Below are 25051 nucleotides of genomic sequence, written 5' to 3' on the forward strand. Positions count from 1 at the left end.
GTTGTATTCAAGCTGGCACCCAGGAATATTATGTTCTGTGAGGGCACTAGTTTTGATTTCTTTTCGTTTACTGTGTACCCTAGGCAACTTAAAAGGTGTTTGACAAATGCCAGATGCTTTAAAAGAATGTCCTTGCTTTCTGCTTGAATAAGACAGTCGTCCAGGTATGGGCATATTTGAATTCCTCTTTGAATGCAGTATGCAATTACTGGTGCCAGGCATTTTGTGAAGACCCTGGGCGCAGTAGATAAGCCAAAGGGCAGTGCAGAGAATTGATAATGAGTTGAACCTGCAATGAAATGGAGGCATCTTCTGCAATTTTGTCTGATAGGGACGTGCAGGTATGCCTCCTTGAGATCCAACGTTACTAGCCAAGCCTTCTTGCCCAGCATGGGAAGAAGCTGCTGCAGTGTTAGCATCTTGAATTTGGGTACTTGGAGATAGGTGTTTAGAACTGAAAGGTCCAGAATGGGTCTCCAGGCTTTGTCCTTTCTGGGGACTAGAAAGAGTCTTGAGTAAAATCCTTGTCCTTGCTCCTGTGTAGGTACCTGTTGAATGGCTCTAATGTCCATGAGAGCTGTAATTTGTTTTTGTGCCTCCGCCCATTGATTTGGTGGCAGGTTTGGCATTCCTTTTATCCTTGGCAAGGTGTGAAAGTGGAATCTGTATCCTTGTGAAACAATGTTTAGGACCCATTTGCCTTTTGTAATGATGTGCCAGTTGTCTGCAAAAAGTGATAAATTTCCTCCCAAGGAAGCTGCCAAGAGAGATTTGCTTGGCAGTCTGAGGGTTAAGTCATTGTGTTTTGTCTTCTGTTAGCTTGGGGCCTGTCTTCTCCTCCTTTCTGGGTAGTGGTACCCCATTGGCGAGGTTTGTAAGGGCCTTGTGACTGACCTCTGCCCCCTGGGCGTCTGTATTTGCTCCTCTGTGGTCTGTCAGATGCTGGAAAGGACCAGTTTTTTGTTGGCCAATTTCTGCTGAATCGAGGGGATTGAACCTGTAAAAAATCCTTGACCGTCTGCATAGATTTTGCCTTATCCTCCATTTTCTTTAAAACCTCCTCTGCCTTTGCACCAAATAAAACATCCTGCTGTAAAGGTGCATCCAATAACTTTGTTTTAACATGATCAGGCAGGGTTTGTTCTTTTAGCCAAGCATGTCTACGTATGACAGACTCAGTCACTGCTGCTCTACAGGAAGCTTCCAATGAATCAAATCCACATTGTAAAGTATGTTTGCCCACCTGTTCAGCTGCATGTAACAGATCCTGCATTTCCTTGAAATCAGGGTGCTCTGAATGTGTGCTCATTTTTTGTTTTAATTGAGACATTAGGAATTGCTGATATTTTAGCATGTGAAACTGGCAATTTAAGGCTCTCATAGCTAGAGTAGCTGAGGTGTATACCTTCTTTCCCCATCTATCTAGTGCTCCCGAATCCCTTTCAGAGGGTACAGGATTTTTAGCAATGGAGGCCTTAACCCCTTTGGGACCCTGGGAAATTGTTTCTGGGTCAGCAACAGGGCTTTTATATAGGAATTTGTGTGAGTCAGGGACTCTGTAGTATCTCTGTCTGGTTTGGCTGGAGCAGGAGGTAGAGAGTCTGGGTTAACACTAGATTCTAGGTAAACATCATCCACAATGTCTAACACAAGAGGGATAGCAAGTGGTCTGTGTTGGGGAAGTAAAAGGAACTTTCAGAGCCTTTTCTTAGAATCAGAATAATCCTGGCCTTCCCAGTGGAAATGTTCCCTCGTGGTATGTAACGTTTCCCCAAAGGAGTAGTCTTCTGGAGGAGATGCTGAGGGAATAGACTCTTCAGCATCAGAATCTTCGTAAGGGGGAAAAGAGTATTCCTGTTCCTCAGAAGAATCTGAGGAAATTGAAACCTGGTCAGAGGAAGCATAATCCTCCACTTGTCTTGGCCTTTTTCAGGAGGGGGGTGGGAACCCCTGATTAGGGTAATTAAATCTTCAGCCATCTTAAGCATTTGTTTCTTAGGCATGGGGCCTTGTGCTGGAGACTGATGTACAGTCTTTTTAGTTTTTAATGGAGTTTTAAGCTTAGCATAAGATTTAATGGTGAGTGTAGTCGGTCTGAAGACACCTTCTGCAACCGAAGCCGTTTTTACTGCACCGGAATCTCCTTCTGCTATGGAGTCAGAAGGGCCTAAAGAAGAAGGTTGCGCCGGCCTAGTACTCTCTGCTTGTGAATCAGAAGCCGTCTGGGGTTCTAATTCAGCGGTCATCAGGGTCTGCGTAGGCGCCTCACTGAAAACCAGAGAACCGTCGACAGGTCCAGCCGAGGCCTCTGAGTCTGGTTTGGGTCTAGGCTGCCTATCCTTATCTTTGCGTTTTTTTATGCATGCCGGTCGTTCGGTATAATTAAATTTCCTACCAAAGTAATGTCGGGCGAAATCGAACCGACGTTTGATAGTTCGTTTATTAAACCTAGCACAAAACCGACAACCTGTGACATCGTGGTCTGGGCCTAGGCAAGGAATACAGTAAGAATGAAAGTCCTTATGAGGTATTTGCTTCCCACAAGAAATGCAATTGTTAACTTTTTCTGACATCGGACTGAGGCAAGAAAAGATTCCCCAATGGAGTACTTAGCTTTATTGAAGACTTCGGTCTAAAATTCGATTTGAAAATATTAGGATTTGGCAGACCGGCACTTGTGAACTGCTTCTGCTTCGGGCACCGCACGGCAAGAAAGACTGAAGAAAATGGCGTTGGATGCCTCTTATATACCCCTGGCACACTGACGTCAAGGAAGAAGCGACAGCAACCGACGCCGGACCAAGACACTGGAACTCGGGCCGACTGCGGGACCACCTGATGGCAGGATAACCCAAATGTGATGACTGCAGCAGTGTAACATGATGAACATCTTACCTGTCCTAAGATGGCAACGATGGATAAGGGAAAAAAAGCACCATCGATTTAATCTGTAAGTGATACTTATATTTACCATCTCACACACAAATGGCAAGGATGAATGCCACATGGTTTCAGGCAGCAGTACATCTGATTTCATACCAGAAATTACAGTCTAAGCACACTACCTAGAACGTTACCAACAGCATGAACTGTTAATCTGTGATAGGAGTCTAAATGCAGTAATAATTAAAAAAGATCACTCATATACATGCATTAAGCATACAGTTTCCATCACATCTCTATTCCTTTACTGCTATGGATTAGAACCACCCCCTATACTTTTCAGTTCTATCCACCTACTTATTTTAGCCATTTATTTGAGCCCTATTTTGTATACATTGTTCCCAAATGCACTATTTACTCTCATGAACTTTACTTCTCCATCTTTTAATGATCCCAACTTATGTTTCCTTTACAATATTCAGTACTTAATTTACAGCTGTTTAACAGTTTAAACTGTTTAATCCTTACTTTCCAATTTTGTGTAATTACTTTTGTGGCTGCTAATAATATTAAACTTAAGGCCTTACGACGAGTCAATAATTCTTCGCCAAGACACAAACTCAATAACAATCTTCCTTGTTAGGTTTCCCCCAACTGTCAGGGCATTTTGTAGAGAAACCTTACATTCAAATAATTTCACACATTTCTAGAAAATGTATTCCCAGTTTCGTCACTCCCCTTCACATCTACAACATCTGCTTTCCACTAGAGGAAAAATCCTCTGAAGCCTACCTGAAGTACAAAAATACCTGTGCGTAAACACTTCCATGAACATAGCACATGTAGGGGGCCTTACAAATTTCCTCACATCGCTCTCCTCTGCAATTTGTTGTTCTAATCTCCCAAAGACAGCCTTTTTAATCTCCTCTGATTGCTTTCTCTTATTATTGTGCAACATTTTATACGTTTGACTAATTATCCCTTTCTTAATAGCATCATCTTCTCTTGATTCCACTAAAAATCTTACAAGTACTGGTCTTTCACTTAATATGCCTCCCTCTGTCTATATTCTGCCAAAGGTCCCAGAGATGGAAGGCATTTTTTGACCTGCAGGCTTCTTCACACTCACGTTTCATTTCCAACTTACCTGCTCCCAATAACAATGGTCCTTTTTATGTTTCCTCCAATCTTGTTTCTGAACCCTTAGCTGCATGAATTCCTACTGGCAAAGTATCCTTTATCCACTCCCTCACTGGTTTAATCTATATAATGCTGTCTGTCACTTAATGTATACAATATTCTGTATAGTTATTTCTATTTTCCTTAAAACCTTGTTTACAAAACCCTAACCGCTCTGCATCCTTACTTCCACCTTGTTCCATCATCTTTTGTCCTTTTTGTTTTATAGACATCTAATTCTACCACATATACATCTCATGTAACTCTTCAATCCAAGTTATGTTAAACCACACCGTTCAATCTGATCAGTCAATCAACCTATCCCATTTTACTCTTGCCCTCTTCCCCTCCCAAATAAATTTATTCAATTCCATTCAATACTGTCGATGGCTTTCACTTCAAGATGAAAACGTATGCCTGATCTATGTACAGGATTAAAGAAACTAAAGTTTTCCTGTTTGTATCTTACTGTCTTTGTCCACAGCCATTAGTTTCAAATCTCATATTTTTTAAAAAATTGTTTGCTTGGCCTCTTCCAACATATCCTTAGTTGCCAACATGTGTCGTTTTTCATCCATACTCTTAAATGCTTCATCGTTTAATATCCTCATAAATATGGACATTGTTGAACTAATTCATGTGTAGGTAACACAAGTTCATGCTACAGCTTTTATTTTACATTCAATTTAACACTTCAAAAATACTTGAAACTCTTTAAATATCCCACAACACCTGAATGTCAGATTCAGAATTTGCCAAGTATAAGACATCCTCTACAAACAAAGCTATTTTTATTGGCTTCCTCATAGACTATATTGATTTTACAAGTTCCTTATCCTTTTAGCTAAAGGTCCCAAGTACATAGTAAGGGGGGGTGGCAGGGGCATCCCTTCCTGGTCTCCATTCAAATTCAGTTGGTCAGAAACGACTCCTCTCACCATTTTTTTTTTTTTTTTTTTTTTTACCTCTAATCCATTATACATAGCCCTTACTGTACTATGTAAGAAAACAAATGAACACTGCCTTACTTACGAATTCCTAAGAAACCTTATCCAGCACTTTCTCTGCGTCCACACTAATCAACATTAATGGAGTTTTTTTTTTTTTTTTTTTTAATATTCCAATTCCCTCTGAACCATCATGTTTTTTTTTTTAATATCAAAGGTCTGTCTCCCTTACACAAAAAAACACCAATCCATATGCATCAGCTGTGGTAACATTTTTGCTAGTATCTTAACTAATATGGATGTAAACACTTTGTAATCTTAATTTAGAATCATAACTAGTCTGTATTAGGCTGGATTTGCAGGACCTTTTACTCTCCTTTGGTTATACTACAACCACTGCCTTCTTCCATGATGCAGGCATTTCCCTCAGCCTTTTCAACATGTTACTAAACAATGCTTTTCAAATATTTAACAGCCTTCTTCCTAACTAACATTTTCATGGGTATTCCCCATCTATTCCTGGAGCCTTCACTGTTGCTTCATTACACATCACACTTTTCAATCATCCATTATTTACTGTGACTTAACTAATAAGCTTCCTTTTCACCAAACTCTGGAATATTTAATGCTTTTAAACGAGTCTCCTCTTGATTTCCCCACTCCTCTGTTCAATACAGACCTTCATAAACCTGCCAAAATATCTTAACCATCTCTTCAGGATTCATGGTTATCTTCTTACTATAGAATCCCTAGATTTGTTAAGAGCTCTTTCCAATTTCTTGTGCCCAAGTCTTTGTGCTACACTTTCCATGCTCTGCGATTACAAACACCCCCATTCAACTATAATTTTCATAAGCTCATGCAAAATGCCCAAATGTTTCCTTATTTTGCTCTAAGCACTCAGAAATTGCACCTCGTCTTGATCTGTAAGCTTCCCATTCCTCTGCAACATACTAACTTTGTCCAGTTCTCTTAAACAGTTGTTGTTAAGCTTCTTCCACACCTTTCTCCCCAAACTCACCTATACGCTTAGGATCCATTTTCACTTTATCTCGGGTCATAACCAGTCCCTCTGGAACAATTTCTAATTGCCATAATAATTCTTGAATTTTACTTATTACCTAGTCCTTAAATTCCCATTTTTAAATAAATATGAAGTGAACACCTCAGCTGAACTCTTACAGGTGCATGGTAAGATATTGTTAATGGATGGGTCTTGCTACACTCAACCAAATACACATGCTCCTGTGATACATAGCTTCTGTCCAGGCTAGCAGAGACATTAAATCTTGGAGAAAAATATGTAAAATCCATTTAAACTGCTGTGCCTGAAAAAACATTCCCCATATCAAATACCTTCATAACGTCTTAAAAAATACATTCTCTAGTGAAAGATTCCCACCCCTGATGCATTGTTAAAGCTACAACCTAAATTTCATTCAAAACATAAAAATAAAATGTCCTGGACGAAATAGATCACTTCAGTATAACTGAAGTCTTGTGGGCAATACAGGTGTATTCCAAGGTTAAGTCTCTTTCCTTGGCAATATCCCCTTAACTACTCCAAATCTTTCATTATTTTTTCCCTTTTCTATTGCAAGTGGAACATCTCTTCCTTGCAACAGCATTTCCTGCAACATGATGATTTGCTCCCAACCTTTTCTTAACACGGTTTGGTGCTCTCTTTTTCTGTCTGTAAGGCCATTTACATTCCATACTAAAACTGACAAAGCCACATTCTTTTAAAGTTATAATCACATAAAATGCATGTCACTTATAGTGTGTGTGTGTGTGTGTGTGTGTGTGTGTGTGTGTGTGTGTGTGTATATATATATATATATATATATATATATATATATATATATATATATACATATATATATATATATATATATATATATACATATATACACACACACACACACATACTGCTTCTACAAAAAGCTTGAACAGACTTTGTAACAAGTGACTAATAACTTTTACTTAGTTGCAATTCACATTCGAACTCATGCCATATTTTTCTGAAGAATTCGATTTGCTATACCCTTTAACAAATTAATTTAACATAAAAGAGATCTATATACAATTGAAACAAATACCCAGATGCCTTGGCTTATCCATGGTGACTACCTGTACTGGAGTCTACCCTAAAAATAGCGTCATTCATGCTGAGGTGCATTTTGCCAGACTTGCACAAACATGGTACTACTTATTTTTTTTTTTTTTTTTTTAACAGTAAAGTGTTTTTCTTTTGAAGCTTAGAAAAAGTCAGGACATATTTAGTTAAACTTTAACTTAAAAACTAGTTCTTTGGAAAAATTCACTGATTAGCCCTGTTAAAGAAAAATAGTCAGTGACTTTTTACTTTACATATTCTAAAATTAAATCTACTAGGGAGATAGACAATCGGATTAAAAAATATATTTTTCTCCTGCATTTATTTTCCTTTTGTTTAAACTACAATTATCTATAACTTGCTTTCATTGTTCTTCTAAGAGCAAACTGTTCTCTTTAACACATCCACTGAAGAAGAGACCTAGTGCAGTCTCCGAACATCACCTAATTGAGGTCCTCCTCATCTCCACTGCATTAATTTAGTCCATCAATTTCCACTTAGACAAGCCACATACCTGCACACCAAGATATTGCATGAAAAATCTCCACATTCTTGACTTTACTTTCATTATTTTAAAAGCTGAGATTACAAAGATGTGAAGAAACTCTAGCCTTATTCACATACTTAGTCTATTTTTGTAACATACATTGTTCACATAAAGAAATTAGATGTTATGTACTTACCACAATCTGGCACTTCTCCATTTTCATTCTTCTTCACAAATGGGTGTAGAATCAGACGCATATACAAGACTTCAGATCCAATTCTAGAGGTCCTCCCTCTACCCACAATTCTTTATTCCATCCCCAACTTTTCACAACAAGTTTGCTGCTTAATTACCCACTGTATTAGAGAGATAGAAACAAATATAAAAAAGCTTGAGGCTCAAGCCATGAGCTTAAAAGGTTCCGATACCATCCAACAAATCCTTCTAGGAGTAACAGGGCCAGGGGATGACTGGGTGGGAAGGTGAGGAAGAAAGAGGACAACACAGATGCCAAGTTATAGTAAATACATAACTTCTAAATCTGGTGTTGTCCATTGAAACAAAAGAAGCTGTGCTTCTGGGAACATTGTCTAATTTGTAATGTGTAACAAAAGTACGAGTCTTTGACCACGTGGCTACATCGCAAATAGTCAATGGAAGTTTTTCATGAAAAGGCATATGAAGTAGCTGCAGATCTAGTGGAGTGGAATTATGTACGAACACACACACACGTCAGAAATGTATGCCAGAAACCTGTATTTATGCTCAATAGCACAACAGGCTCTTCCAAATAACTGCACTTTGTGAAAAGTCTCCATAGCACACCACCACTTTGAAATCACTGTACTTTGTGAAATCACTCTTAGCAGTGTAACACTTTGAAATAACTGCCCTTTGCGAACGAACTGTAAACAGCACAAGAAACTTTTCAAAATAACTGTATTCTGACTGCACTTAGCAAAATAACTGTCCTTTACACACAGTAAACTCTTCAAAATAACTGTACTGTAATAAAGCACACACTGCAAACACTTTGCACACAGATATTTCGAACTGTAGACATCCTTTGAATAGCTTTAGTCAATGTGAAATAGAAGCTCATACCAAAAGACATGGTTGTTTATTAAAGAAATGCAGTCACTTTGCTTTTCAATGCTTATTTTGCCCTTTTATTGAGGTTGGAAGGTTTAGAGACAAAGCCAGAGAGGCAATATTACGTTGGTTTGGACATGTGCTGAGGAGGGATGCAGAGTATATTGGGAAAAAGATGCTAAGGATGAAGCTGCCAGGTAATCGGAAAAGAGGAAGGCTGTAGCGACCCCTAATGGGAGCAGCCGAAAGAAGAAGAATTGTGCTTCTTATGCTCACCTGACTTTTATCATGCTCATTCTACTTTTCTTGTGCTAGTTTTAATTTTACCATGCTCGTTATGCAAATCAGAAGTAATTCTGAAAACTCTCATAAGTATTTAGAATAATTCTATCAAATATTGTGGTTTCGAACATATCGTTCAATCAATAATGCTTTTTGTGCTTTTCGTTTAATAATGCATTTTGTGTTTTTTGTTTAATGCGTTTTTAGAATGCTTCATATTATTTTCTTTATGAAATAAATCATTCATGCAAGTTTTAAATTACCTGAAATTCGTTTCTAGCCTTTTTTTCAACTGTTTGAGCAGGTTGGGATGAGTCATTCCTCTATATACCTTCACTTCTAACTATGCAACCTCATGGCTCGACTTCTGGCTTTTTTCAGACACCAAGTCGCTCAGGCACGCCACTTCAGGCACCATGTCACTCAGACACGCCACTTCAGGCACCATGTCACTCAGACACGCCACTTCAGGCACCATGTCACTCAGACACGCCACTTCAGGCACCATGTCACTCAGACACGCCACTTCAGGCACCATGTCACTCAGACACGCCACTTCAGGCACCATGTCACTCAGACACGCCACTTCAGGCACCATGTCGCTCAGACATGCCACTTCAGGCACCATGTCGTTCATCCGGTCATGATAAAACAAACGGTTGTGGACTCTGTTCAAGCAACTTTATTATATACAGAACACATCAGGGTTACGACTTAGTAACTTAAACTTAAATAAACTTATAAACAGACTGACTACTGCACTCATACATGTGAACACACTGTCTGCTCATTCAAAATGGCACTGCTGCCTGCACATGCTCTCTATTTATATGCACATGCCCTCACTTTGAAATGCTTCTTAAAGTCACAACATACACACACACACTTATCTACAGGTCACCTTTTTTCATTGGCACTCAAAAGAAGGTGGAGTAAGTTCCGAATCCTATCTGTTCGGTTTAGACCTCCTGGATGACTTTTTTGCATCAGCTTTTGTATAAAAGAAGCAGAGCAAGTTCTGAATCTTATCTGTTCGGGTTGGACCTCCTGGATGATTCTTTTTTGTAGCAAGTTTTGTATTTCCTGAGCTGCATTTTTCCTTGGACTGGGTGGAACATCAGGGGTTTCTTTCTTTGGACAAGGGGAAGAAGGGAAAAAGGTATATAGTAACCCTCTAGATAAGATTTTTCGCACCCATGAATTTTTGTGATACTTGCCCAGGCGACTAGGTGCAAGGAAACACAACCTCCAAATGCCTCCAGAGGTGGACAGTTGGGCAATGCTTCAGAAGTGCAGAAAAGGCCTGTCAGAGAAGAAGTCTCTAAAACCCTGATTCTGTGGACCCCGTCTGCCTCTGAGGTGACATTGTCCACTGAAACTTCTTCCTCCGGGTCTAGAGGAAGTAATCCTCATACGAATGCTTAAAAGGTCCCAGAGAGTTTTGGAACTACATGTTTTACCACCTTGTTGGTTTCTAGAAAATGTACTCACTGGTGCAGTCCTGGTTACCCTCCCTCCAGCCCCCTAACTTCTTTTGGCTATACCTCTACTTTCCTTTACTATGCTTAAAAGCTTTTTGGGTGTATTTGCTTTTTTGTTGGAGGTATATCATTGTACTTTTATATTTAATTGCTCCCCATTAGGGGGGCACCTGACATCTGGGGCAAGAAAAACTGATGTAATGGCATCAGCTGCATGTTTTATACCCCTGACGACTTGACGTCATGGAAGAAGGGACAGCAACTGACGCAGGACCCAAGACTTTGTTAATCAGGCCGACTGAGGGCAACCTGCCAGCAGATTACCCAAATGTAATGACTGCAACAGTGAAACACGAAGAACATCACAGCTGCATCTGTTATGGATAAGGCATGTCTGCAAAAACACTTGACTAAACTGACCAGTTTGGCATAAGAGAATATCATAATAAACAAATTAAAAATATATGACATTTGGAAGACTGATAAAAATACATTCTATCCTACTAAAAATTAAAAAGCGTTCATTAATAATTCATTTCATAAAGTATTATGAAATACATAATGAAAATGTATACAAAAGATGTGTAACAAACTGTATAATACATAGAATAATTTGTGAATAATCAAATTCAAAGTGTGCTGTTGCACTCTTACAAAATATTACAAACTTAAGTGTTTTAATTTTTAATACTGAGTGCATCAATAGGAACATTTTATCAAATGAATGAATTATATACGCAAATGAACACTTTTATAGTTTTTAATAGGACAGAATGTGTTTTTCGTTTTAAAATACGTATTATAGCATTTTATTGATTTGCTTCAGAAATTAACACTCAGTTTGCCTTTAAAACAACTTCTATATATGGAAGTGATGTGATGGGTAATGCAGATTCTGAAGACGTTCCGGTCGAGGATGGAAACCGCTAAATTTTAAACAAAACATATGTTTTAAACGTTCATGTGGCATTTCAACATTTTTTTTTTTCAGCATTACACTTCAATGTAAATCATATGGTGGATGGTACTCTTTTTACCAACTCCCAGGTCTTCCCTTGTGGTTGGCGGCATTCTGCTTGCGATTAGTCTTCCTACACCACCCACTGTTTGTACTATCCCAGAGACTGCCCCTTCTCTGATCAGACTCCCCATCCATGTGAAGCAGAGTTCATCCCTAATCCAACTCCACTGTAACTTGGACAACTTGATAGGGTACAGAAAATTCATCCTGGTACCCAATTCTCTTATGGACAAAGGCAGCCTGTAAGTGGTTAATTTCCAAGGACCATGCCTACACTTAGCAGTGGTACCAGAACTTGTCCGAGATTTGGGATGCATGACTAGGCTTAAAAAGCAGGTGCCAGTGGTAGCTAGCCTAGTACACAGCTATGAACTTATAACTGGTGTAGGAAGATTTATAAAGTCTAAGAAATCAGACATTATGAAATCACTGTCTGTAAATTCCATCAGACCCAAACTGGACTAGAGAATAATATGAAAACCTTATGAGAAAAGTACCAATAGTGAACTGGAACGAGTAGAGAGAAAATACACCAAGGGCATCGGTGGATGTGAAAGTTTAAGTTGCTATGAAATATTAAACTGAAAACAAAAATGGCAACGGACTGCAAGAATCACCCAAGCTATTTATTGTTAGCGCTTTCGTTCAAAACAGCAAATGAACTTCTTCAGACAAACACAAACCCAAGATTCCATGCTCGCTCTATTTATATATAAATATATATATATATATATATATATATATATATATATATATATATATATATATGTGTGTATATACAATGATCAATTAAGCTAAACAATTTAAACAATTTTCAATTAGTGACATAAAAACAATTTGAATGCTAAATAAACACTCAATGTATGTGTATCTCTAAGAAACATTTGTGAACTACAGCTGATTCTGCTTCATAAAAATAATTCCATTATTAAAAACAATCTATACAGTATTTTAAATAAAAATGAAAGATAAAAAGCATGAATTATTTTACTATAATGGAGGCCTAACTGTCTTTACCTTTCCAAAGTTTTTAATTTTAAAATACATTTGATGGAACAATATTAAGTCCTGATGGAATGTGGGCATATGTTTTAATCTGCCAAATGAATTCACATTCCTCTAGTTTCAATTCCCACCTATCTGATTTATTTCTATAAACTGGAACTTGTGTAAGGGATTTTCTAAAACGTGTTTTGCCAGTGCATTTGTATTGCTTTTTTACTTATGTGATACCGATGCTCATAAATCCTTTGAGTATCCTTTCGGTTTTTCCTATATAATAACTTTGACACTGCTGACAGAGCTGGTTTTTCCTATATAATAACTTTGACACTGTTGACATAGAGCTGCATATACAACCCCTACTGACTCACAATTATATTTCCCTTTTATAGAATAAGTTTTGCTCCGTATAGTAGAACTATTACCCACTTTTATATGCTGACATTGCTGGCATCTACCACATTTTTTCATATTCCAACTGGCTTTGGATATTAGACTGTTTCCTTCCAACAAGCTCTTAAGGTTAGGACCCCTCCTATAGATGATACGCGGTCCTTCCCCCAACTTTCTGTAGATGTTATTTATCTTCTACAATAAGTGCCCAATTTTTAATCAATATATTTTTTTTATCTCAGTTGCATCCACAGAAAAGGTGGTCATATCATATAGATTTTTAAGAGAAAACTTAATTCAGATATATAAGACACTTATAGACTACTTCTGGGATGTCCTGGGTTATCAAAAGTAATACTGAAACATCAGACAACCTGTTTAGGAGATTGGATATGAATATGAGCTGTCCTGACTGGTTCTTAAGACAGTAGCTGACATTTGGACTAGACTACAAAATTACATTACAGCAAGCACTACTTTAGATATTAAGAAACTGGACACTTAAATGGATGCCTGTTTTGGTATAGTGGCAAGCTAGAAGGGCATTGTTACCTGTACCTGAAATATCTGCATGTATGCATTTATCTGGAAGAAGCATAAAAATCCTAACTGATGATCTTAGACATAGGGCTACTTTATATGCAATTTCCTACACTAACATCACACAATTTAATATTTCAACCAGGAAGATTGGACCAGCCGAGGGGGGGGGGGGAACTTTTCCATGCAGAGAAGAGCTTTTACAAAGGGAAGTTGCCTCTCTCCATCATCTGTAACATTTCTCTGAACTCTGGATCCTCCAGAGAAGGATGGGGGGAAAAAAGGGATCATCATCATTGTCAGTAGGAGGGTTGATATATCAAGTCTTCCTAGACCTCTTTCATGGAACATCAAAAAAAACTTTCATGTCTTAACATGAAAAGAGCCACGTTAAGGACAGATGGCTGTTGACGAGCATCAGAAGCAGCAAGAGACTCTGTCAGGACCCCTTGCACAAGCACTTGAGGAAGATCCTGGAGCTTGCCTCCCAATGCCAGTGCTAGCCTATGTGACATCAAGTGGGCCTGTACTACACTCATGATGCTTACCCACTAACATATGACCTAGTTCCAAAGGAACTTAACAAAGCTGAAACAGAATTCTACAAATGGAGTTAACACTAGTGGACAGACATCAACAGAGCACCACCTTGGCTAATGCTGGATAACCCGACAAAGGTGGTTTTGCAGAGTGGCATTCGGGCACATGAAGTGGAGAACCCCAACAAATCAAATAGGCCTTTTGTAAGGGAAGTTCTCATAGCCAAGACAACCTCATGCCTCTTGACAGGACAGAAACAACCTGCACTTGAGTTTAACATTTCAGCAGTAAAGATTAATGATCATTTTAGCTACTGTCACCCTGGTGGAGTTGAGGGATATAGCCCTGATTATGGCCTAGGTGGCCTGTGTTTGACTATTAAAATGGGTGCTTGAAGGAGCTAGAATACAGGAGGAAGCAGGGCTGACCTCAACTTATAGCAAGCCTTTGGAGGAAAGGAGCTTGCTTGCGACTTGGGAGGATTATGTGCAGTTCATCAAATGGCCATTTCAGTGCAGCCTTCAATACACAGATGTACATTCGTGATGGGAACGGTATTGTGGGCACCAGCAATGATGTGTCCCTCTGCCCAAGAAAGTGGTTGGATTAAATATTAAAAATATTCTTACTATCAGGACACCAAGAAAAACACAAGCAAACTCCTGAATGGTTTCGTGGTGGATGTGGAGAGTAATCCCAATCACTAGTGAATGAACAAACTCTAGTCCTACTGGGGGACACGATGCTTTGCAGGTTCTGGGACAAAAATATAAAGGAAGGAAATAAATTGCCTTGGTTAGCTCAATACAATCAATGTGAGGTACAGCTGGAGAGAAAGAAAAAAAAACTTCAAGTCGGGGTATGAATGGACAATAATGTTGTCAAACTGTACACCACCTCAGCAGAATAAGTTTGAGGAGAACTTTCCATGGCAGTAGAATGAACTGACACCGTAGATGATTACAAAGCTCTAACTTGAAAATACTTTGCACTTATGATCTTGATAGACTTCAGTTTAACAGATTTTGTCAATCTGGAAAAAATAGGTCTCTTGTGCTTGGAAGACAATCTTAAATAGAATCCTAGAAGTAGAGTCAGAAAAAAAAACATTCACTTTGGAAGAGGTTCTGACACTCAAAAATGTCAGTAGCACAATTTGTTTTATTTTCTTTCTCTGAAAGATGCATGCTAAACCATTATTTCCTCCTCCTGTTGGTGGCCCTACTGAATCCAGTATAAATACCACACTATTCAGGATGGCAATGTCCCCCTACTAAATGCATACATTTCACTGCCATCAAGACCAGTGTACTTGCCACAGTAACATCTCTTTGCAGAATCAGCTTCAATGGCATAATGGGAGCCAAAGCCCAAAACAACTCAAAAACACCTCAGCAACCAGGCAGCAACATCCAGCAAATGAGAAGATGTGCCAAAAATAACAGGGCAATAAGAAATTACAAATAATTCAGATACTGGATGGGAAAGAAGGTCACATAATTGCAGTTATGAAAACCCAATCCAAAAGCTCTGCAATAGCCAGCAAAAGTGCAAGCCGTAGCCGGGAGCAGTATGGGATCCAACTAAGCAGCTGAAAAACTGGAGATGGAGGAGACAGAAGACATACTAGTCATGGTGGAAAACAGGAGAAGTGAAAACAGCCCGAGTAAGTTTATCTGCTGAGGTGCATACATGCAAAGTCCTATCAGTTGAAGGAAAACTGAACCACTTTTCTTTTGTTAAATGCATTTTGCACCAAAGCCTGCTATCAAGTCTTCCCTTAATGATACATTACAATAGTTGTTGGGGGGGGGGGGCTATCATTCAGGCAGCCACAAAGATACTTTGTGCTCTCTCCAGTACCACAGTAATAAGAGCTTCTTTTATTTTTATGGCCTAACCCTGCTCCTGGTGGTGATGTAAGCACCTGCATTACTACAGCTGTTATGCCCAGCTTGTCCATGTATGAATGCTCCCCCACATGAAATAGAGGCTACTGCTGTGAGCTTGATCGACCATGCCTGCATCTACCAGGTACAGGAACATGACAGCTCTCTCTCCAATCAAGGGTCTGTAATTACAGCAGTATTCTGAGTTGGTGAGGACCCCTCCAGACAATGGGCAGATCAAGTCCCTATCTTTCAATACTACTGGCACAGGATCCTTGCAAATCTTTTAATATATGTGGTGCAAACTACCTATGAAACTATAGAATCTGCTCTGCTGGAGTCCTTCAACACTTCATACTTGGACCTGTTCTTTACAACCTCTATTTAAAATTACTTAAACCACATCCCCCTCATTCATTAACCTTTAAACACACAAGGTTATAGTTTACAGCAATGGCCCTTCTTCCTTAGCGAAAGATCAAATTCAAACTCATTTTAAGCAAATATACCACTGGATTTCTGACAACAGAGTAAAATTTAACACACCAAAACACCAGCCATTTTATTTGGCACACCTCAAAAATTAAATCAATCTATCCTTCTCTGTGACTTGATTAAGTACAGCACTAAACACCCCGGTCTTCATATGCATCGTTCTCTATCCTTTAAACATAAAAAAACGACTGTTGATAACATCTGTAAATAACTCTGACCCTGCTGTTTTGCTTTCAGTCATCTTATCCCTCAAATTCAGAGATTTTTAGTTATAAATATTCATACACCTTGACCTGAATATGCTCTTCTTACAAACTCTCAATTCCAGCCAAAAGTACCTAACTCTACAAAAGTTACTACAAGCATGACTCATTTCCTTTGCAGTTAGAACTGAATATCACCTAACCTTGCAAATGACAAATTGGCATTTTGGCTTGCCTCATGTCGTGTCTAATCTATTCTTATCCATAAACCTAAAGCTGTCTATTATCTCTCTCAGAGATGATGCTCTTATGACCCTCTAAGTCCACACAGTGTTCAGACTTGTAGGCCATCAAGGAACACTGACCCCTTAAAATAGTATTAACAACTTCTTCACTCAGTTTATCAAAGTTTGCCTTGAATCCTTCTATATTCTTGGTATTGGCTTTTAATATTTACACCTTAAACTTTTACTGTTGTGATGAATACAAAAATAAGTTTGCACTTAAGAGTAATAGAATTTGAATATAGATGCAAGTTAAGTATCACTTACAGACTGTATAATTAAAAAAAAGTTATGTACTCACCATAATTAGGCATCTGTGTTGTCTACTTTCATTCTGCCTCAACACATAGGTTCAGATCTGATCCTTAGATCTGACTCGGCAGCAAACTCAGACTTTGGATCCAACTCTCAAGCTCCTTCCTCTACCCACAATGCCTCACTCCATCCCCAATACCTTACAACGAGTTTGACGCCATAATGACGCTATAGCTAGACAGAAACAGGGATAGCTGGAAGAAGAAAGGGCTCAAACCTAGAACTTTAAGTTCCAATAACAGCCCAATAGGGTTCTCCAGAAGATTTAAGGATGGGGAGGGGACGGCACAGTGGCACAGCAGATAACACTTTCAATTCACAGAAAGAGGTTCCTTGGTTTGATTCTCATCTGGGGTGCTTTCTGTGCAGAGTTTGCATGTCCTCCCTTTGTTCGCATGGGTTTCCCTCTGGGTGCTCCTGTTTCCTTCTAAATTACAAAGACATTCATCAGGTAGATTGGACAATAGATTGGCCATAGGTGTGAGTAAGTGTGTGAGGATGTGGTGTGGAAGAACTACCGTGACAGGGCTAGACACCCAACTGTGTGAAACTCGTCTCTAGATGACTGCTACTGCTGAAGTGACACCCCAAGCCCATGTGGGCTTTTTTAATTTTTAAATATTTTTTTGTTCGTTCTCTCCACTGTAACTGTTGATGTGCTGCATACCACTGTAAAAGCACGTTTTTTGTAATTTGTGTGTATACTGATAGTGTCTAAATGTATCTGTAATTTTTCTATGTGGAGCTTTTCTCTCCGTGCCTCTGCTGAAAAAGGGCCTTTTCGGCTCAGAAACCCCTGGTTAACAAATGTAAAATAAATAAATAAATAAAATAAATGTGTAAAAATGGGAATAAAGGGGTTGTGGATGGATGGATGGGAAGTTGAGGAAGAATGAAAATGGACAACACAGATGCCTAATTATGATGAGTACATAATTTTTAAATCTATACCGCGGGGGTGGTGCTGCGGTAGCGTTGTCACCTCACAGTAAGACAGTGTCCAGTTCGATTCTCAGCTAGAGCGTCTTCTGCGTGGAGACATGCGTGAATGGGCGTACCTTCGTTGAAGGTTGTGCGTCAGGCCTGGCAAGCCGGTAAGTAAAAATCAACTGCCAATCATTAGCGGACTGGAGTTCCGCTGTGGCGACCCCTAACCGGGAAAAGCCGAAAGACACAAACAAACATAATTTTTAAATCTGATGTTGTCTTTTTAATTCTTCACCACATGGGACAAAGTCCCCAGCTACACTCACCTTGGATGGCCCTCATGGAAGGATATTCTGGAGTACCGCCGAGCCAAACATGGCCCTACTCAAGGATATAAGATCCAATTTGAAATTAGTAACAAAGTTGTAAGCACTGGACAATGTGGCCGCTGCACAATCACCACCAATATATGTTCTTGACCGAAAAACAAATGAAGTAGCCATGGATCTAATTGAATGAGCTCTAGGTGGTCTTAGTAGAGGAAATACCTTGTTGAGAATAGGTCCAAGGAATGCAATCAGTGATCCATTTAGCTAAAGTAACTTTTGAAACAGGGCAACCCAGCCTTTTTGGTGAGAAAGAATCAAATAGCAGATATGATTTTTTTGATTTGCTTTGTCCTGTGTACATAAAAACATAACTGTTTGGGCACATCAAGGAGATGTAACATGTATTCTCTTTTGTTTGAGAAATTTGGAAATAAGACCAGAAAATGAATGGATAGGTTTAATGTTTGTTTCAGAAACTATTTTAGCTACAAAGGAATAGTTTGGCCATAAGGTAATCCTGTCTTTATGGAAAATAATGTAAGGGAGCGTTGAATAAAGACTAGAGTTCAAAAATTCCCTCTGCAGAAGTAATAGCTACTAAGACGACCATTTTCCATGAAATAAATCTTAGGTCATTTTTTGCTGAATGTTCAAAAGGTCTCGGAATTGAACCTTGCAGCACAACAGTCAGATCCCGGGGAGGTGAAGGATCCTTTACTGGTGTTCTAAGAAGGAAAATGCCTTTTAGAAATGCTTTGCATAACTAGGAAGAAGCAAGGGAATAATTTCAAGTACTGCAGAATCTGGAGCACAGAAAGGGTAATCATTTTTCAATGCCCAATGTGAGAATCTTTTCCATTCTATTTTATAAACCTTCTTGGTAGAGTCTTTTTGCAATTATGGAATGTATTGGGGAAGAAAGCCTGGGCTGTTTGACCATCACTGGAAGTGGAGAAATCATATGGTTAAGTTCGAGGGCTTGAATATTGGGAAAGTTGACTCCTGAGGAATGTGAAAGGAGATCTGGAAATTATTACAGTATCCATGGAGGATACCGAAGGTGAGACCACATGAAGGGGAACCATACTTTTTTTGGCCAAAAGGGGGCGATGAGAATGACTGACCTCTTCACCCCTTTTGCTTTCTGTAGACATTTGGAAATTAAGGGAAGTGGGGGGATAAGCGTAAAGACCACCAGTGGGCCAAATGGGGAGTACAGAATCTCTCGGTGATGCCGCCTGAGGGGGGATATGGGCAAAATACCTGCTGCACTTGTTGTTGGGGGAAGCAAAGAAATCACAGCAAGGTTGGCCCCAACGATAAAAAATGTCTTCAGCAACACACTGATTGAGAGACTACTTGTGCAGCATCAAAATGGATCTGCTTAACTTGTCTGCTAACATGTTGGTTTTCCCTGGTATGTGCACTGCAACTAGAAAGTGGTTTGAAGAGATGACTTCCATAGCCTCTCTGCAGAGGAGGAAAGATCGGGTTCCACCTTGTTTGCGGATGTACCATACAACAGACATGATGTCAGTTTGAATTGCAATAGTCCCTAGAGAAAAAGCATCTTTAAATGCCTGCAGTGCTAAAAGGGCTGCTTTCACCTCTGGTTCATTAATATACATATTGGTCTCTTGGGGAAACCACATGCCTTGAACCACCCTTCCCAGGAAATAACCCCCATCCCATCCCAGTTGGGAGGTGTCCGTAGTCATGGCCATTGGGGGGAGGTAAAACAAAAGGTTGGCCTAGATTAATATCATCCAACTGGATCCACCAGTGGATGTGTCATTTGCAAATCTGAGTAAGTTCGACTGGAAAGGATAGGGGTTGTCGAAGAATAGACCACTGAACAGCTAGAGTCCATTAAAGAACACGCATAAAGTACTGTACTAAAAGAAACAACACAATGGCTGCTGCCATGGATCCTAGGACTTTTAACTAATTTGGCTGAAGGAGATGGGTGGAAGATAAGCTGATGAACCTGAGGCCTGGGTGTGGATTTTGATGAATTGGTAGTGATGCTATTTGCACTGTCTTCAGATGTGCACCTATGAACTGCAGGCTCTGAACTGGTGTCAAGTCTGATTTGGCATAACTTACTGTTATCCCCAGTGAATGGCAAATAGTTCCTGGACTGTTGAAGGAAATGCCTGGATTGGGTGGTGAGGAGCCCCTCATCCAGATATGGAAACACTCTGAATCCTTCGAGTTTTAGGTGAGCAGCTACCACTGCCACGCATTTAGTATTCCAAAGGGCAGGGCTCTGAAATGGTAATGAATGGGTCCCAGCTGAAAATATAAATGTCTTCTGGATCGCCTGTCTATTTTTGATGTGATAGTACATATCCTGAAGATCTACGGAGTACATCCAAATTGTCCTTGAGAAAAAAATGGCAAAATGAACTGAACCGTGACCATTTAGTACTTTGACTTCCTTACGTATTGATTCAGTTTGCATTCAGAATTGGTGTGAAGTCCCCTGTTTTTTTGGGCACTAAAAAGAAAAGTTCAAAAGGACTCTCTGTTTAGCAGCACTGCTGCTTTCATCTGACTGGGTGGAACATCTGGAATCTTTGCCCTTTTTGAAATGGGAAATCAGAAAAATGGAATAACCTCTGGATATTCTTAGTACCCAGGAATCTTCTGTTATATTTCTTCAGACATTCGGGTGCAAGGGTAATCGTTCCCCCAACTGACTCCAGAGATAGATAGGCAGCACTTCTGGAGTGCTGGAAGGGTCTTGTCTGGAAACTAACTACAGAAACCCTGATTTTGCAGGCATCCTCTGCCTCTAGGGCAACATCCCCCATTGAAACGTCTTCCTCTGCCCCTGGAACTCAAATCTTAGACAGGTCTCAGATTTCTGGAACCACATTATGTTACCACCTCTGATTCCTGAAGAAGGTTCAGTGCAGAGTAGAAAACTTTATTCCCATGGCAGATAGAGTATTTTCTTCTTGCTGATTGTGAACAAGTGTCTTTTTTACTGATGGACCAAATAAGGATGCACCATCGAAGGGGGGCATTGATAAAGGACATCTTAAAAGGCTCTGTAAAGTGACATAGATGCATCCAGGCATGTCTCCTTAGGGCAATACCTGAACCGGCAGCTCATGAAGTGCCTTTCAGCTGTGTGTGAGATTAACCTCGAAATGCTGGAAATTGACAACAGACTGGCCCAACTGGGAGGATGCTCTTTTGAAATCCTCTCCAGACATGGATTCAGAGTACTTGGTCAAACCTCTCTGCAGCCTCGTGAAATGTGCCAGGTAATTAAGAGATCTCAAGACACAGGTCTCCAAAAGGCAAAGAGTTATATTCCAAATCCGTCCAGATTCCTAGACTCCCTGTTTGGTGGGTGGACAGAAGAGTTCTGCTCTGCTAGCTCTTTCTTTGTGGTTGCTGCCACCACCATAGCATCTACTACTGGGACTCCTTTGCTCCAGTGGGTATATCCTTGGGTGGAGCTAAAGATTTATCAGGTCTCTATGGAATGGGCTCAACAGTATCTGGCTCCTTCCATGCCCAGCAGGAAATTAAATCAGGGAGTTCAACCATGGGGGGGGGGGGGGGATTAACCCAAGACACAGATGGGCCAGAACCAAAAGCTTCCAAAAATATCAATTCCTCTGGAGAGGGATTTTCAGAAGACCAAACACCCTTTTGTCTGAAAATCTCTACGTCTCCAAATGAGATATCATCTGGTGTTCATCTGGGGGACTCTTCTCTTTCATCAAAAATTGTATCCTCTGAGAGATTCCAAGGAGGGATCTATGTGCCTCCTCTTGCACATTCTCTTCCAATGAATCTCCTCTGGGTGGATGTTCAGCGGAGGTATCTCAAGACAGGGTGAGCTACTCTACAGGAACTGCCTGGAAACTAGTTGAAACTGGCTGTCACTGAGGACTAGGCCTGACTGACCCAGAGCTCGGAACTGAAGAGGGGATGGGAACTGGATCCCAAGAATGAGGTGGTGGTTCTCTAGAGACAAACAAAGCCCTCTCCATGATCTCTAAGGCAGATGGACCCAGAGAAGCAGCAACCAACTGCACCAGAGCCAAAGCTTATGGTATAGGCAGATTACGACTCTTGCCAGAGGCTCAAAGGGGCAGGTACGGATTAGATAACATCAGAGACTATCCCAGACCCATGGATCAGACACAATTACTTTGACTCCATGGACCTGTTTCACTCTGAAGTTATCAGAGCTGAACTAGTCAGAGATGCCAGAGTTGAAGATACCTTCTTTGGATCAGACTCTGGACCTCTCAGGGTTTCTGGATCCTGGGGCTCTGAAACAGTGGTATGGATCAGAGAAGGTGAGAAAGAGAATAGTATAAGATTTAGCTGGAAGGCTCACAGATCCAATAGGGGACGGACCAAGTATGATCACTATCTGGATCTGAGCTCATCCTATCCACATCTGCTCCTGATAAACTTCTGAAGGATCTGGAGGATGTGATGGATTGTGGTCTTGAAAGTTTCTTTGAAGTCTGTAAAAATGGAGAATATAGAGTAGGACTAATTTGGTTTAGCAAATACTGTGGTGTACAAATTCTATGAGTGGTGCCAGGCTTTGGATCCAAGGGTCAGGGATCCACAGTAGGTGCCGTATGACTGGCCGATATAATTATAAGATCGGAAGGTTTTGGATTGGAAGATCGGACCTTTGGATCCGGCAACATTAAATCTAAGGATTTTCAGATCTTAGCCGGTGGTTCTGACAAAGTCCTAGGGGACTTCGATGGGGAGCATTTTTTTTGTTCCAAAGGAGAAAACTTAGATCATCTGGCAGGGGTTTGAGCCCCACAAGTTGAAGCTGTAGCAGCAGAAAGTAGGCCTTTCAAAATCAATCTGTTGTGTGGGTCAGCCCAATCCCTAGGATTAGATGTGGAACAGATGCTGCAGTTGGTATCCAAGTGGCCAGCTCTGAGACAATAAATACACTCCTTGTGGGCATCAGAGGTTGGAATTTTGTGCCCACATTAAGTTCATTTTTGAACCCTGTCGGTTTTTCAGACATGACAGGATGTAGGAAGAGTAACAACCAGAGGCAAAACAGGGACATTTTTTTTTAGCAGAAAGAAAAAGTGGAGAAAACATACTAACCATGCTATGAGAGAGATGCTATAAAAAAAGTAGTATAAAGCCCAACGCTGTCACGAATCTTGAGAGAGGATAGGTATGTCAAGTAAGAATGGATTGAGAAGAAATTTTTAGTAAAAATATGCAATTACTCACAAAGAATTCACTAATTTCTCACTCGAGAGAGGAGCCTGCGATTGAGCACAATGGTGGCAAACGAGATCTGAGGTATTGCGGGTGGACTGAGGCAATATGGGAAGAGGGAGGAACTCAAAAGTTGGATTCAAAGTCTAGAGAATGCGTCCGAGAATCGGATCCAAACTCATGCGTTGAAGAAAGAAAAGGACATCAGATCACAGGTTACCTTAAAGTTAAAGGACTGTAATGATTCTCTTATCAATAAAGTGATGTGTGTACAAACTGGTATCATAGACTACTCCCCTTACTCAAAAGTACAGACATTTTATTTAGTATATACACACAAGCAGGAGTATGAGGTACAGGGAAATTGCTTAATGTGTGTACAAGTTTTGAAAACTGCAGTAATTGGAGTTATACTGCACTTTAAATTTTCCAGTTGTCGAGACTTGCATTATCAAAAGTGTGAGATATTATCAAAAATGCGAGATATGATAAAAGCCTTCAAAGATTAAAGCAAGGAGCACAGACAGATCTGAAGGCCATAGCATCATTCAAGGACATGAGCATTTTATAGAAGTTAGCTGCTGTACACAGGTAGGACTCAGAATATTAGTACTGGCTATTTATCTATTCCAAAATACTTGCACATCCTGAAGTAACACAATCAGCAAAAAAAAAAATAAATAAATAAAAATTAAATAAAAAAAAAAATAAAAAAACAAAAAGAAATGAATATTTTCATCAACTCTGATCAAAAAACAGAACAAACTGTATATTAATGTGAAAAGCTCACAATGTGATATCAAACAAAGAATGAGGATGTCTAGCATGTATTTGCCTTCTCTGAAAGTGAACATTCCTGATAAAGGTGTAATGTAAAATGAATACATCTGCCATTTCACAACTCAACATGCATCATGATCACCACAAAATCAAACATGCTCATTTAAACAGGAATCCGAAACACAAACCATGCCTAGCTGTAACCTTTCAAATGTAGATTTTTGTTAACACTAGTATTAGCCTGTGGTGTTTCAGTGCATACGAAACTACCGAATGCAAGTCAAAAAAGTGTGCTACCATGGGGGAAGGTAAGGAAAAAATGTGAAGGAAATCTGATGTTTATTGTTAGACATTGTATCCAGCTAACGGCTCAGGCAATCCAGGGTAAACTAATGGGTATAGCTGTATCGCCATTACAGTTGCATCAGTAACTCATTTTTCCTGAAATGGAATAATGGTTTATAATTTAACATCAGAGTTAGGACGAAGTGATAACCTTACTCTCAATGCATCTTTCATACTAAATGCTGAAACAGTATCAGACATAATATGGACAATTATTATGAATGTAAAAGGCAGATTAAATTAAATTTAAAAAACTTTACAGAATGCTTATAAAAACAAATTTATA

The 25051-nt window shown here is 39.7% G+C and overlaps 1 protein-coding gene across 8 annotated transcripts in view; it reads right to left on the reverse strand.

The window, feature by feature from the left end:
• Positions 1 to 25051, reverse strand: part of TCF20 (transcription factor 20) — a 2163179-nt gene that overhangs the window by 641455 nt on the left and 1496673 nt on the right. The gene's annotated exons all lie outside the window — the stretch shown is intronic.

The sequence above is a fragment of the Protopterus annectens genome, chromosome 1.part1, assembly GCF_019279795.1.
Source record: "Protopterus annectens isolate FY-2018-M chromosome 1.part1, PAN1.0, whole genome shotgun sequence".
In the NCBI taxonomy this organism is placed as follows: Eukaryota; Metazoa; Chordata; order Ceratodontiformes; family Protopteridae; genus Protopterus; species Protopterus annectens.